The 12011-nt window shown below is 46.7% G+C and overlaps 1 protein-coding gene across 4 annotated transcripts in view; it reads left to right on the forward strand.

The window, feature by feature from the left end:
• Positions 1-12011, forward strand: part of SYTL4 (synaptotagmin like 4) — a 1339985-nt gene that overhangs the window by 277129 nt on the left and 1050845 nt on the right. For all 4 annotated transcript variants that reach the window (XM_069612955.1, XM_069612954.1, XM_069612953.1 and 1 more), the window contains one exon: positions 4639-4689. The gene's annotated coding sequence lies outside the window, so the exon portion shown is untranslated. The remainder of the gene's footprint in view (positions 1-4638; positions 4690-12011) is intronic.

Here is a 12011-nt window from a genome sequence, read left to right on the forward strand (position 1 = left end):
AAGGAGCACCCACGCTGCAGCCCAAACAAGTGCTCGCTCCGATATTAAAATAAAGCTGGCTATGGCGAGTGAAAAAAGTCAGAACATGCTCGTCTTCATCTCAATGGGGATTACACAGGATTAGACATTGAACCCTTTGTGGCGTTTCAACATTTTCTCAGGCGGAGACTTTCTTCAGCTTATCCGATAGGATGGCTACAGCGGTTATGCTCTTATTGCCCGGTGTGGGCTTGCCATCACCATGAGCTGCAGCGGCCCTCCACATGCCCGCAATGCCACCCACATGTAACCGGCAAGCACCCTGCAGGGAACCACATGGACCACACCCACTTAACTCAGAAATGCACCACTGTAAATTACACAGAGCCATTTGTTCTTAGCCACTTCAGGATGATTCTGGCGGTAGCATCTGGTATCAAATCCGAGCCCCAGTGCTCCAATGCTTGCCCCCCGACTGGGGCGCACCTAGGGTCCATGCTGCACTTCATTATAAAGCAGGAAGTGGCGAGCCGCGTCCCTGACCCTTGCTCACCTCTTGATGTTAGCTGGGCCGCTAATTCCACACAATGTTGGCAGGTGATCAGTGCCTCTGAAGGTCATTGATGCAGGCGGCGACCCGTGATGCGACCAACCTGTCCCAGGCGCTCCTCGCTACAAGCGGTCATCATCTCTGGCAGCTCCTCCACACCAGCAGGAACCATCCGAAAGCGGGAAGAAGCGCAGCGACAAGAAGCAGACAGAGCTTCACCCACAGTGAACTCGACCAGCGGAGCGCCGAATTAGCCGAACACAGGCCCCTCAGTACTCCGCCTACCTAGCAAGCTGAGGGGATAATTTTACCCCCGAATCAGACGCTGGAAACAGGATAATTATGAAAGATTTAGCTCATCTGCCTCAGAGCTCGAACTGTATTATATAACATTCCAGCTAAGCCGGTTAAGTGCTGCCATCCCCTTCACAAAGGAATTGTCCAATACCCATCTTCTTTGCCGGCTGGGCGTATTACCCCATTCCCCCTGCCCGATGAATGTTTCAAAACACCACTGTCTGCCAAGACATTTTTTTAGAACTTTTCACCCCACCACCCGCACTCTACCCTCCCACCCTCATCCACTTCCCAAGTAAGGTGGTATCAAACCCCCTCACCCCCACCCTCGAACATCAGCTGTCTTCCCGGGAACTGGGCCGACCCCAAACAAATAAAAAAAAGAGCAACTTCGCATTGGGGAACTGTTGCTGAACTTCTTGCTCACTCACGTTGCTAAAAACCCTCCACCATTTACCAGGATAATTGAATGGAAACATGTGCCGCAGCAGCCAGAATTCCCCGAGGCAATACTTGGTATTAACCAGCAACACCTGAACAGACTGCCTCTCTGAAGATTGCAAGAGGCATGAAAGCGCTTGGAGTAGAAGATCAACTTGACTGTGGAAGGCATATTAAGCAGAGTGCCCCCCTCTCCCCCCTTGTTTGGTAAAATAGGGCAATGCACAAATAGAGTGGTCTGCCAATGCATTTCAGAACCAGCCCGTCTTCATTCCAACCTTATCACAACCACATAACAACAATATGTCCATGTATGTTTAAATATACCACATAACAACAATATGTCCATGTATGTTTAAATATAGCAATTCAAAGTACAATGTAAATCAAATACTGCAAGGAAACAATCAAGACATAAATGAAATAAGATAGGAAAGAGAACACACCAATTGAATTAATTATACTGATGAAAATACAAATGCTCTTGTATATTGGGACGTATGCAATTTATCCAACCCCTAAATACCTCCTCAATTTCCAAAACCGTGCATTCTGTGCCCTTGTCAAATTATTCAGAGAATAGTACAAATGCAGCTGCCTAGAAGCCAAAAAGAAAGATATTGTAGGATCAGCTCAACAGTTAAATGTCTAACAATATGGTAATCTAATAGCCAAAAGAGAAATAAGAAATGGGTACTTGCAAACAATCATTTATGCGCACTCCAAGTGCTAATTCAGCTGGTAAAAAAACGGATACTGATATTGTCACATATGCTTCTCTGCTTTCTTATTCTTTATTGGCATACTCCACATCTTTCTCTTATGTTTTCACTTGGTTTTACTCTTGCATTCTCAAGCTTGCCCTCTCTCTACCTCGTTCTCTCTCTACCTTCTTCTCTTGCCCAAGCTCTCTCTCTCTTCCCTTTTTCTCTCCTACTCCCTTGTTCTCACTCACTCGCTCATTCTCTTGCTCTCCATTTCTATCCCTCAATCTCTCTCCCTCGTTCTCTCTCCCTCGTTCTTTCTCCCTCGTTCTTTCTCTGCCTCGTTCTTTCTCTCCTCAGCCTCTCTAGTACGCCCTCTGTGTCCGTCTGTCTGTCTCTCTCTTTGGGTTTCCTATTCCTGTCCCGCCACACCAGGAAGAAAGTCAATCATTGTTTATTCAGTATAAACCATTAACACCCATCATAGATAAACAATTGAATATATATTATAAAAATTAGAAAATACCAACAAAAAAGGAAATACGTGTTATAAAAAGTTAAAAAAGAAATTTCATAACAGTCCTATTGCTCAATACCGGTCTGCCCCCCACCCCCTTAGACTCACAAATGACACACGATTATACATAAAAACCTCATCTATTCAATTAATTATTAAAATCATTGCTTCTGTACAATTACTCACTTTATTCTTTAGAAAGTGATTTTAACCATGTTTTCTTGGCCTCATATCATCCTTGCCAACCAACAAAAACTGTAGAAGATTCCCAGTCAATCCCAGCCCACCCGGGCATTTCCTGTCCATGCTCAGCCATGGGGGTCCTGGAATGCACTGGTAGAACATTTAACCTTCTCAGAATGATGACTCCTCTGCACTTGTGTGATTTTACCTTTGTGATAACATTTCCAACTATCCTTCTGTCACAGTTCTCCCTATACAATTTAATTGTTGACAGTTTTGACAAATGCCCCTGCCTGCACTCCCAATCCTCTTTCTTGGCGCCACTCACAACCATGCTCCTTCTTTGCCCTTTAGACGCAGTGCGTAAAGAGTTTGAATCACCTAGATCCCATCTTCCTTGGACAGCTATCCCCTCTGTGAGCCATGTGTATTTGCCTCTTAGAGGGGAAATTGTCATTTCCAACAGCGCATTATATACACTGGGATTGGTTGTAGCGTCTAAATGAATTTTCAAGAAGTGCTGAAGGAAACTACTGCTCACCTGGCATGCCATACTGGGAACCCCCATCTCTCAGCGCAGTGCAGCCCCAGGTGTCACTGGTGAAAGCCCAACCCCTTTCCTCAAGAAAACATTCTGTGCCACCTCCAGTTTTACGCAAGACAAATATCCCCACAGCTCACTTCCATAAAGTACAACCATTTTGGTCTTAAGTTTCAGTACTTCTAGTCATTAATTGAGTCTCTCCCCCCCCATACAAATAATAAAACATTTGGAGACCCTTCAGACTTCCTTCCAACTGCTTGACTACCTGATTTATATGGGCAGTCCATTGACCATTCATTCTTTGCAAAGATTATCCCATGGTATCTGTAATAGGTCACCTCCTTTATTCTTTCCTGATTGATGCTCCAGTTCCTCTGTCGTTCGCCTCTACCGAAGGTTACAATTTTTGTTTTCGACAGGTTCAGGGAGTGTAAGCTTTTTAAAAAAAACTGCTCAGCATACTGTAGGCTTTGCTGCAGACCTCCCTCTGTGAGATCAATCAATGCTGTATCATCAGCATAAAGCAACGCACTATAGGACACTCCATTTAACTTCTCTGGAATTATTTTAGCGGATGACTCCTGTGGGTTAAAGCTGTATAGAAACAGGGCAAATACGAGTGGGGCCAGCGGGCAACCCTATCGGACTCCTCTGTTTGTAACAATGTCCCTTGATTATTTGTTCCCAACCACACCGGATTGCTTCTGAGGCATTACCATACACCAACTGGATCATCTGCAGCACTCCCCCGGCACCCCTATTTTGGCTAGTTTTTCCCATAGGATACTCCTATCGACTGAGTCGAAGGCTTTAGCCAAATCGAGGAATGCTACACATACCTCCCCCTCCACCCCCTTATCCAGTGCTGATCCACTGGTAAGTGTAGTAATGTTGCTGCTCTCCAATGCTGAGTTTATTCTGTTTTCTCTCACCTTCGTTGCTCACAGCCCTGACTGATTCCTCTATGCAGCACTCCTGGGCACTGTTCGTTTTGAGGCCCTTCTAAAGTTTGTGGAGTGATGGGGAAGGACTCCCATGCAACACCCCCTCCTCAGTTGTCCACACCCTTCACAGCTTTCTCTGAATGATGAATGATGAGCTGCTTCTTGCAAAAAGACCCCTTGTTCCATCACATTTTCCTTATACTGAGTTGCCGATTTATTGAGTGATCCTCACTCTTATAAACGTGTTAGAGATTTGTGTGCTGATTAGTGTCTTTTCCAATTCCCAGATTATGCCAAAGTAAGTCTTGCTGCTGACTGACGCTATTAGTAAATACCCAAGTTGTTTAGAAAGCCTTAGTGTTGCCTAGCAAGGTTTGTAATACCCAGGGCCTTAATTCCCCAATTATTAGTTTACTAGTGCACTGTTTTTGCATGCATGCTTGCACAGTTCTAATTTTCTGCTCTCATTTATTTTGTAGGTTTGGCAGTTCAGAAGTTATTCAGGAAGTAGAAATCCAAGTGAAGTGCAGGTAAGATCTTTTCTTCTCTGGAATCTTGATGGTGAGAATATGCATGAAGCGAAGCGGGAGGGAGCTTTAAATGTCCTTTAAATACTGGCGGTAGCCGTGCCGGTATAACATGCATGGCTGCCGCCGGTATCATTTTTTTTCTGGCACCCAGGACTGGGCAATTATCTGGTCATTACGGCCCAGCCGGACCCAGTAATTGCCCATTCCTGGGCGCCGGAAAAAAAATGCTCCCGTAGGGCGCAATGGGAATGGGGAGTCAAGATGCACCGGCACCATTCAGAATGGTGCTGGTGCATCCGACATGGACTACTTGCGGTTGCCGGTTCGCCCTCCAGGTCAGATCTGGCAGGCGGCAAGGCACCCACGAGCAGACCTCGTAGTTTGCCGGTACGGTAACTAAGGTACAGGCAAGCTTACCGGTACCGTAGTTACCGGACTGGCAAACTTGCAATGAGGCCCATGGTCTTCCAGATCATACATTTGTAGAGCCATCCTCCAACACACTGGGTAGATATGGTTTGTCTGATGCTCTTGGTTTCCTCCTTAACCTTTTATCTTGTCAGAGATTTGAGACCTGACGGAGAGCAGTTTGTCATCCCTGTCATCCTCGTGGCAGGATGGGTGGTCCCCAAGATACTCTGGAAAGCCTGCATGACAGATCCCCGGGGACTAGTAAGTGAGACACCTTTAGGTTTCTCACACCTTTAATGAGCTCTTTTAGTTCGCTTTTAAAATTAGAAAGTCCTACATGCTGAAGAAAATGTGCTCAGCTCATTGTGGGAACGCTTCGGTAGTCTTGTGTATTTGCTTACAAAATGATATGTGCATGCATAAGCTACTGCCTCCTCTCTAAAGAAAACTGCCAGCAGTCCCTCAGACTGCAGCCTCTTCATGAGTCCCAACTTATCCACTTGTGTCATAGTTGTCATATCAGCGACACCTGTGTAGGTAGACACAATCTATTGGGTTTGCAGAAGTTTACATGTGCACCATTGAAATAACCACTAGATTCTCAGTGTTGCGAGAATTCCTCTTGCTTTAGGGGTATTTATAACCACTACATCGACTGCAATATCAGCTGTTTGAAAGGTAATGAGTTAATTGCAGCTATTAAACCATCTCTGTGTCCTAATGTTTGTTATGGTGTAGGGATTTAGAACAGAAACTGTTGTCTGGAAGATACTACAACTATTACAAACTTCATGAACATGTTCGCCTTCTAGGGGCTTGAATTCGAAGCAATACAACCTCCCAGCACACATGCGTGAATTTAAGTACTTAGCTGGTGCTCATTTGAGGTGAACATATATGCCCACATTATTCACCTAGGTTATTCTGTAAACTGTTTTATTCTCATCTCTTATTATGAGAATATGCTAGAAAATAGGATACCCATTGAAAATACAGACTAAGAAACGATGCCCAGCATCTACGTTTGAGATTTCATATTTCTTTTTGAATGCAGTGTTTATAGTTATTATCTCAAAATTACTGCGTGTCCGCAAGAAGACAGAGATTACTTTGGAATACTTGGGCCATGATCTTTGTTAATACATGGGTAACTGGAATGTCCGCTTTGTTTGCAGGGTTTAGGAAAGGGAGATTGGGCATGATGACTTTGGCGTATTACAGCCATGATCACTTTGCTAAAGATTGCAGAGTTAGTGTATTCCCCTGTGGGTGGGGTTCAAGGAAAAGGGAATAGCTTTCTGAATGATATCAGATGCAATTGAGAACCTTCTCAAGTAATCATATTCTCCTCCTCTCACCATTTCATTAGAAACTTCAGTTAGTAAATAACATGATTACATTGACAAGTTGGTAAAACCCAAATCTATATTTCTATAGTCTGATCAGTTGCTTACATGCTTCCCGCTGTGATCTTGGTTCAACCTGCAGGTCACAAAGGTTTTCATACCAAAAACCTGACGGGTCAATTGAGTCAATCTTTCTTTCAGGAATGATAAACTCAGTGCCATTACATATTGTAATATTAACAGCTGATACTTGGTGTGCAACATGGAAACAACTGGTCAGAAGTACTACCTGATAAATTATTATGTTGTCACTATGCTTTTATTTTTATTTTTTTAATTTATTTTTATTTTCCAATAACAGCACACACTTAATATCATTTTCAAAGCAATTACATAATCGCAATTAACTCCCCCCTTCCCTCCCTCCCAACTAGTCCAAGACCATATAGTTTATACTGCAGTCTATGTGCGCCAAGGGCTAACGTGGGATGTCCAAGTCCTCATTGGAGGAGCTGTCCTCCTTCGTGCAGAACAGGGTCACTGTGAGGGCCACCCATTGTAATAGATCATCAGAGGTGTCTAGTTGTGCCAGCTCCTAAGCCCCTGTTTCGACTGTTGACCATCTGCGGAGGTCCTCCCACCACATTGCAACACTAGGGGCCCTGGGGCATTTCCAGGCCATGGCGATTTGTCTTTTTGCCAGAATGTACATTAGGTCCTTAAGTCTATTTAGAGGCTTGTTCTTTTTGCCTTTAGGGTATGAGCCCAGGATCCAAGCTTTAGTTGACTGCACGTCCAATGTGATGTCTGCCTCGGCCACCCTTGCTTTGATTTGTGTCCAGAAGGCTTCTATTGCCGGGCATCCCCAAAACATATGGGTCATTCCAGCGCAGGGTTCCTGGCATTTGGGGCACATCGCAGCACCCGTTCTGCTGCATCTGGAGATGTCTGGAGTGAGGTATGCCCTGTTGATGATGTAGAATTGTATGAGCTGCAATCGGGCATTCCTAGATACTTTTTTATGGTAGTGTGTTATAACCTCCCACTCTTTGTCTTTGAACTGCGTGCCGAGTTCTAGCTCCCATTTTTCCTTGCTCTTGAGGTCTTGCTGTGTGGCGCAGTTGAGCAGTGTTTCGTAGAGCCTTGAGGTTTCATGTCCTCCTTCTGAAGCGCTCAACAAGTTCTCAATGACCTCATGTCCGGTGTCAAGGGTCTCCGTTTCTGCCCATCATTTCGTGAGTCTTTTTACAACAGCGCCGTGTAGGAGGAATTGACCTGTTGGTATCCCTGTGGTCTCCTGTAGCTTGATGAACGTAAGGATGCCCTGGTCGTCTACTAGATTTCCCAGGGTGGCGACTCCAAGAGGTTCCCATATGTTTCTAATCGCCTTCTGGCCCTCTGGCCTGGTTGTCATGATTACAGCTATCGGGATCTGCGGGGAGTAAGGGTTGACTAATTTGGCGGTTTTGCAGGCACGCTTCCATATCCGAGTTCCTAGGCGAATTAAGTATGATTCTTGTTGTTTTGCATCTGGCTCAATCCAGAGCAGGTCCCTAAGTAGCTACAGGGAGTCTGCGGGCTGTAGAAGGCGAGTGTCTGTAGAGGTGTCATCGGATCACGTGCTTCAATTGGCCTGCTAAATAGTAAAGTTCAAAATTGGGGATTTTGAGGCCTCCCTTGTCATGCGGTCTCTGCATTGTTTCTAGGGCAACTCTGTGTCTTCCTTTGCGCCATAGAAATTTCCTGCAGTTTATTTAGATCTTTAAAAAATTGCCGCGGGATGTTGTACGGGACATTGGTGAAGAAATATAGGAGTCGAGGTAATGCTACCATTTTGAGGAGCCCTGCTCTACCAGCCACCGAAAGTGGTAGCTTGCTCCAAAAGTCTATTGATTTAACCAGGCCCTCCTTTGCCTTCACTGTGTTCAGCGCGTGTTCAGTTTTGGGGTCCCGATGAATCCAAATGCCCAGGTATTTAAAGGAGGCGGGTTCCCATTTGAGCGCTAGAGTGGGAAGGTGTTCCACTTTAGTTGTACTTAGGGCCGCTAGGGGGTACAGGCAAGACTTATTGTGGTTGATTTGGATCCCTGTGCATCTATGAAACCCCTCCAATGTCTCCAGTATGTAAGGTAGTATGTGTTTGGGGTCTTTTAAGTAAAGGAGCATGTCGTCCGCGTACATAGAGACTAAGTGGGTCACCCCGTCTATTACTATGCCCCCATCTCCATACTCTTGCCTGAGGTATGCCGCCACTGGTTCAATAGCTAAAATGTATAGTATGGGGGATAGAGGGCAGCCCTGCCGGGTTCCACGGGCGAGGCTCCAGTTGTCAGAGAAGGTGTTATTAGTACGCACTCTGGCAGTGGGGTTTGTGTAGGTGAGTTTGACCCATTTCAAGAAGGCTGGCCCTATCCCCATCTTAGCCAGAATGGCATGGAGCCATTTCCATCGGACCAAATCAAATGCTTTGAAGGCGTCTAAGGATGCCACCGCGCATTTTCCCGGCTCGCTGTCAGTGCTGTGTATGACATGGTGCAGTTTACGCAAGTTTTCTGTGATGGAACGGCCCTGCACATATCCCGTCTGGTCATGGTGAATTAGGAGCGGTATGGCTTCCTGTAGCCTCCTTGCCAGTAGCGCCATCAGTATCTTGTTATCCACATTGAGCATGGACAAGGGCCTGTATGAGCCGCATTCTGAACTGTCTTTGTTGGTTTTTAACAAAGGGATGATGACAGCTTCTCTCATGGTATCGGGAAGGCGGCTCTCCTCGTATGCCTCATTGTACACTTGGGATAATAGTGGGGCTAGTATATCTTCGTAGGTCTTATAAAACTCACCTGGGAGTCCGGCTGGCCCTGGTGTTTTCCCAGAAGGTAACGTTCTAATAGTGGCCTTGACCTCATCGGGGGTGATGGGGGCGTCCAGGGTCTGGGCTATGTGTTCATCTAGGTGTGGTAGCTTGATGATGTCGAGGACATCTTCAATTTCAGTGTCCATGGGTGGTGAGGGGTCAGAGTAGAGGGCCTGGTAGTACTCTTTGAACGCTAGGTTTATCCCGGTTTGTGTGTGGATGTTCAGGCCATCTGTGCCCCGGATTAGACAGATGGGTTTTCTGGGGATTTCGCGCTTATATAGCCACGCAAGCAATTTCCCGGGTTTATCGCTTAGTGTGATTCCTCTCAGTATATTTCGCGTAGCTTAGTTTCCCCAGTGTCTCCCAATGTGTTAGGCAAGCTTGTTTAAGTTCTATTGTTTTGTTCATATGGGCCGGGTCTGGGGACACCATCGATTCTAATTCTTTCAGCTCTTCTTCAGTACGTGCTAGCAGGTGAATCTTTGGCCCCTCCAGCAGCGGCAATCATTTCTCCCCTTATCACTACCTTGTATGCCTCGCATGCCGTGCTTCTGTGTTGGACACTGTCTATATTAGTCTGCCAGTAGTCTGACGTGCCTTGTCTGATTTGTTCACTGAAGGCTTTGTCTAACAACGCCTCACTCCTGAGTCTCCATGTTGGAACAGGGGGCCTAGGCGCGATTAATGTCCAAGTGGTTATCAGGGGGGCGTGGTCTGACAGCACCCTGGCCAGGTACTGTGTATCTTCGAACAGGACTAGGTGTTCCTCACTTACGAATAAACAATTCTAGTGTGTACGGCATGCAGAGGTGAGTAAAAGGAATAAGCTCTGTTTTCAGGATGCTGTTCTCTCCATAGGTCTTTCAGGGCAAATTGTTGCGTGGGGGCGTTTAGTATTTTGGCGGGTGGAGAAGGGCGGACATGTTTGCTGTCCGATCTATCCACACGAGGATCCAAGGTGCAGTTGCGGTCACCCCCCCATATTATTATGCCATCTCTACTTGGGCTCAGACGGGTGTACAATGAGCGAAAGAAGACTGTAGCGTCGTGGTTAGGAGCGTAGGTGCTAATCGGGCAAAGGTCCTTCCCCTCAATGGTGTCGTGTATCAAGGCCATTCTACCTTCATTGTCTGTTTTGGTGTGAGTCCAAATAATGGGGATAGAAGGTGCGATCCAAATTAAGACTCCTCTTGCGTACGTGGAGTATGTGGAGCCTATTAAGGTTCCCCTCCAGACTTTGGCTAGCGCTGCTAGTTTGGGTAAGTCTCTTGCAGCAGGGCGACTCCGACTTTATGGCGTTTCATGAAGGAGTGGATACGATGCTGTTTGACATAGCTGTTTAAGCCCCTTACGTTCCAGGACATAATTCTGATTTTATCAGCCATGATCTAAGTGTGGATGTAGGTTTGTGGGTGGTTTGCGAGGAGGCCAGTCATTTGGTCGAGGCCTTGGGTGGGCCCGGTCAGCCCCGCAACAATTCTGCAGTGGATGGTCTTGGTCCATTTCGTATGCAACTTTAACTGGGTTCCCGTCTTGGGGTTCCCTTCCCGATGAACATTAAACTTTAACATACCCCTGAACAAAATACGTCTAGCGAGGTTTCCCCCGTTCTGACTTCCCCGTTTCCGCTCCATTAGACCTGAGTCTCTTGGTGCCCTATGGGCAGGTATACTACCCAAACTATTCCTGGGGGCAGGAGTAGCTCTGCTTCGGGTGGTACTAATTATGAAGTCTTTTGTGTCTGGTGTGGCTCCGGTTACATCGAGGTTGCCGCGTTGCGGCTTATCTGGTGAGCGCTGCCTGGGGATTGTGGGGCTGGGCACTCATGATGCTGATTGCCATGGTTTGCACTGTTTCGGTTTAAGGTCAGGGACCTGCTCCCTGTCCATCCATTCCCCGACTTCTGCAGGAGTGTCGAATAAGTGAGCTCTGTTATTATGCAGGACTTTCAGTCTAGCTGGGTATAGAAGCATGTAGCGCAGGCCTGTGTTTTTCAATCTGGCTTTGGTGTGGGTGAATTGGGCCCTGCTCCTTTGGACTTGTAGGGTGTAATCTGGATAGATGGCGACCTTCGCGGAGTCTCTGTCATGATCTCTGCTTCCAAAAGGTCAGGGTTTTCCCAACTCCCTTGGAAGCAGATCCATAACCCAGGTTCCGAGTGCCAACCAGTCCCAATTGGGACCTTTTGGACCCAGTCCTGGCGCCAGTGGCACCAGGCTCATAAATATGCCCAGTCCCAGCGCTGGAAGCGCCGGGCTCATAATGCTTGGGTGGACTTACCTGCAACAGACCATGCTGCTTACTTGCCTGCCAGTTGAGCCTCTGATCCTCTTCTGTTTGGAACTACTTTTCCTGTTGGGTGGGGCAGGAGCCACTCCCTAGATTCAGAACACTGGAACTCTTCTGGAAAGCAGGAACTCTTTTCTTACCTAGGCGTGGCTGTGGAAGGAGACACCTAAGCACTACAGGAGGCTATTTAAACCACACCCGATGGATGAATCTTGCTTTGCGTTATTCTGCATCCTCTGCAGCAGAACGCTCATCGTGTCTTCTGCATCTGATCCTGGGCCTAAGGAAAAAGGCTTACCATCCTGAATCCAGTCTTCAGCAACACCTATAAAGACAAGAAAGAACAGGTTAGCATTACGGTCTTCAGTGACAGCTCTTCACTTACCTGGTCCATCGGCTGTCACCAACGCCTCGCGCTG

Source organism: Ambystoma mexicanum, chromosome 5p (assembly GCF_040938575.1).
Source record: "Ambystoma mexicanum isolate Mex_15411 chromosome 5p, UKY_AmexF1_1, whole genome shotgun sequence".
NCBI lineage: Eukaryota > Metazoa > Chordata > Amphibia > Caudata > Ambystomatidae > Ambystoma > Ambystoma mexicanum.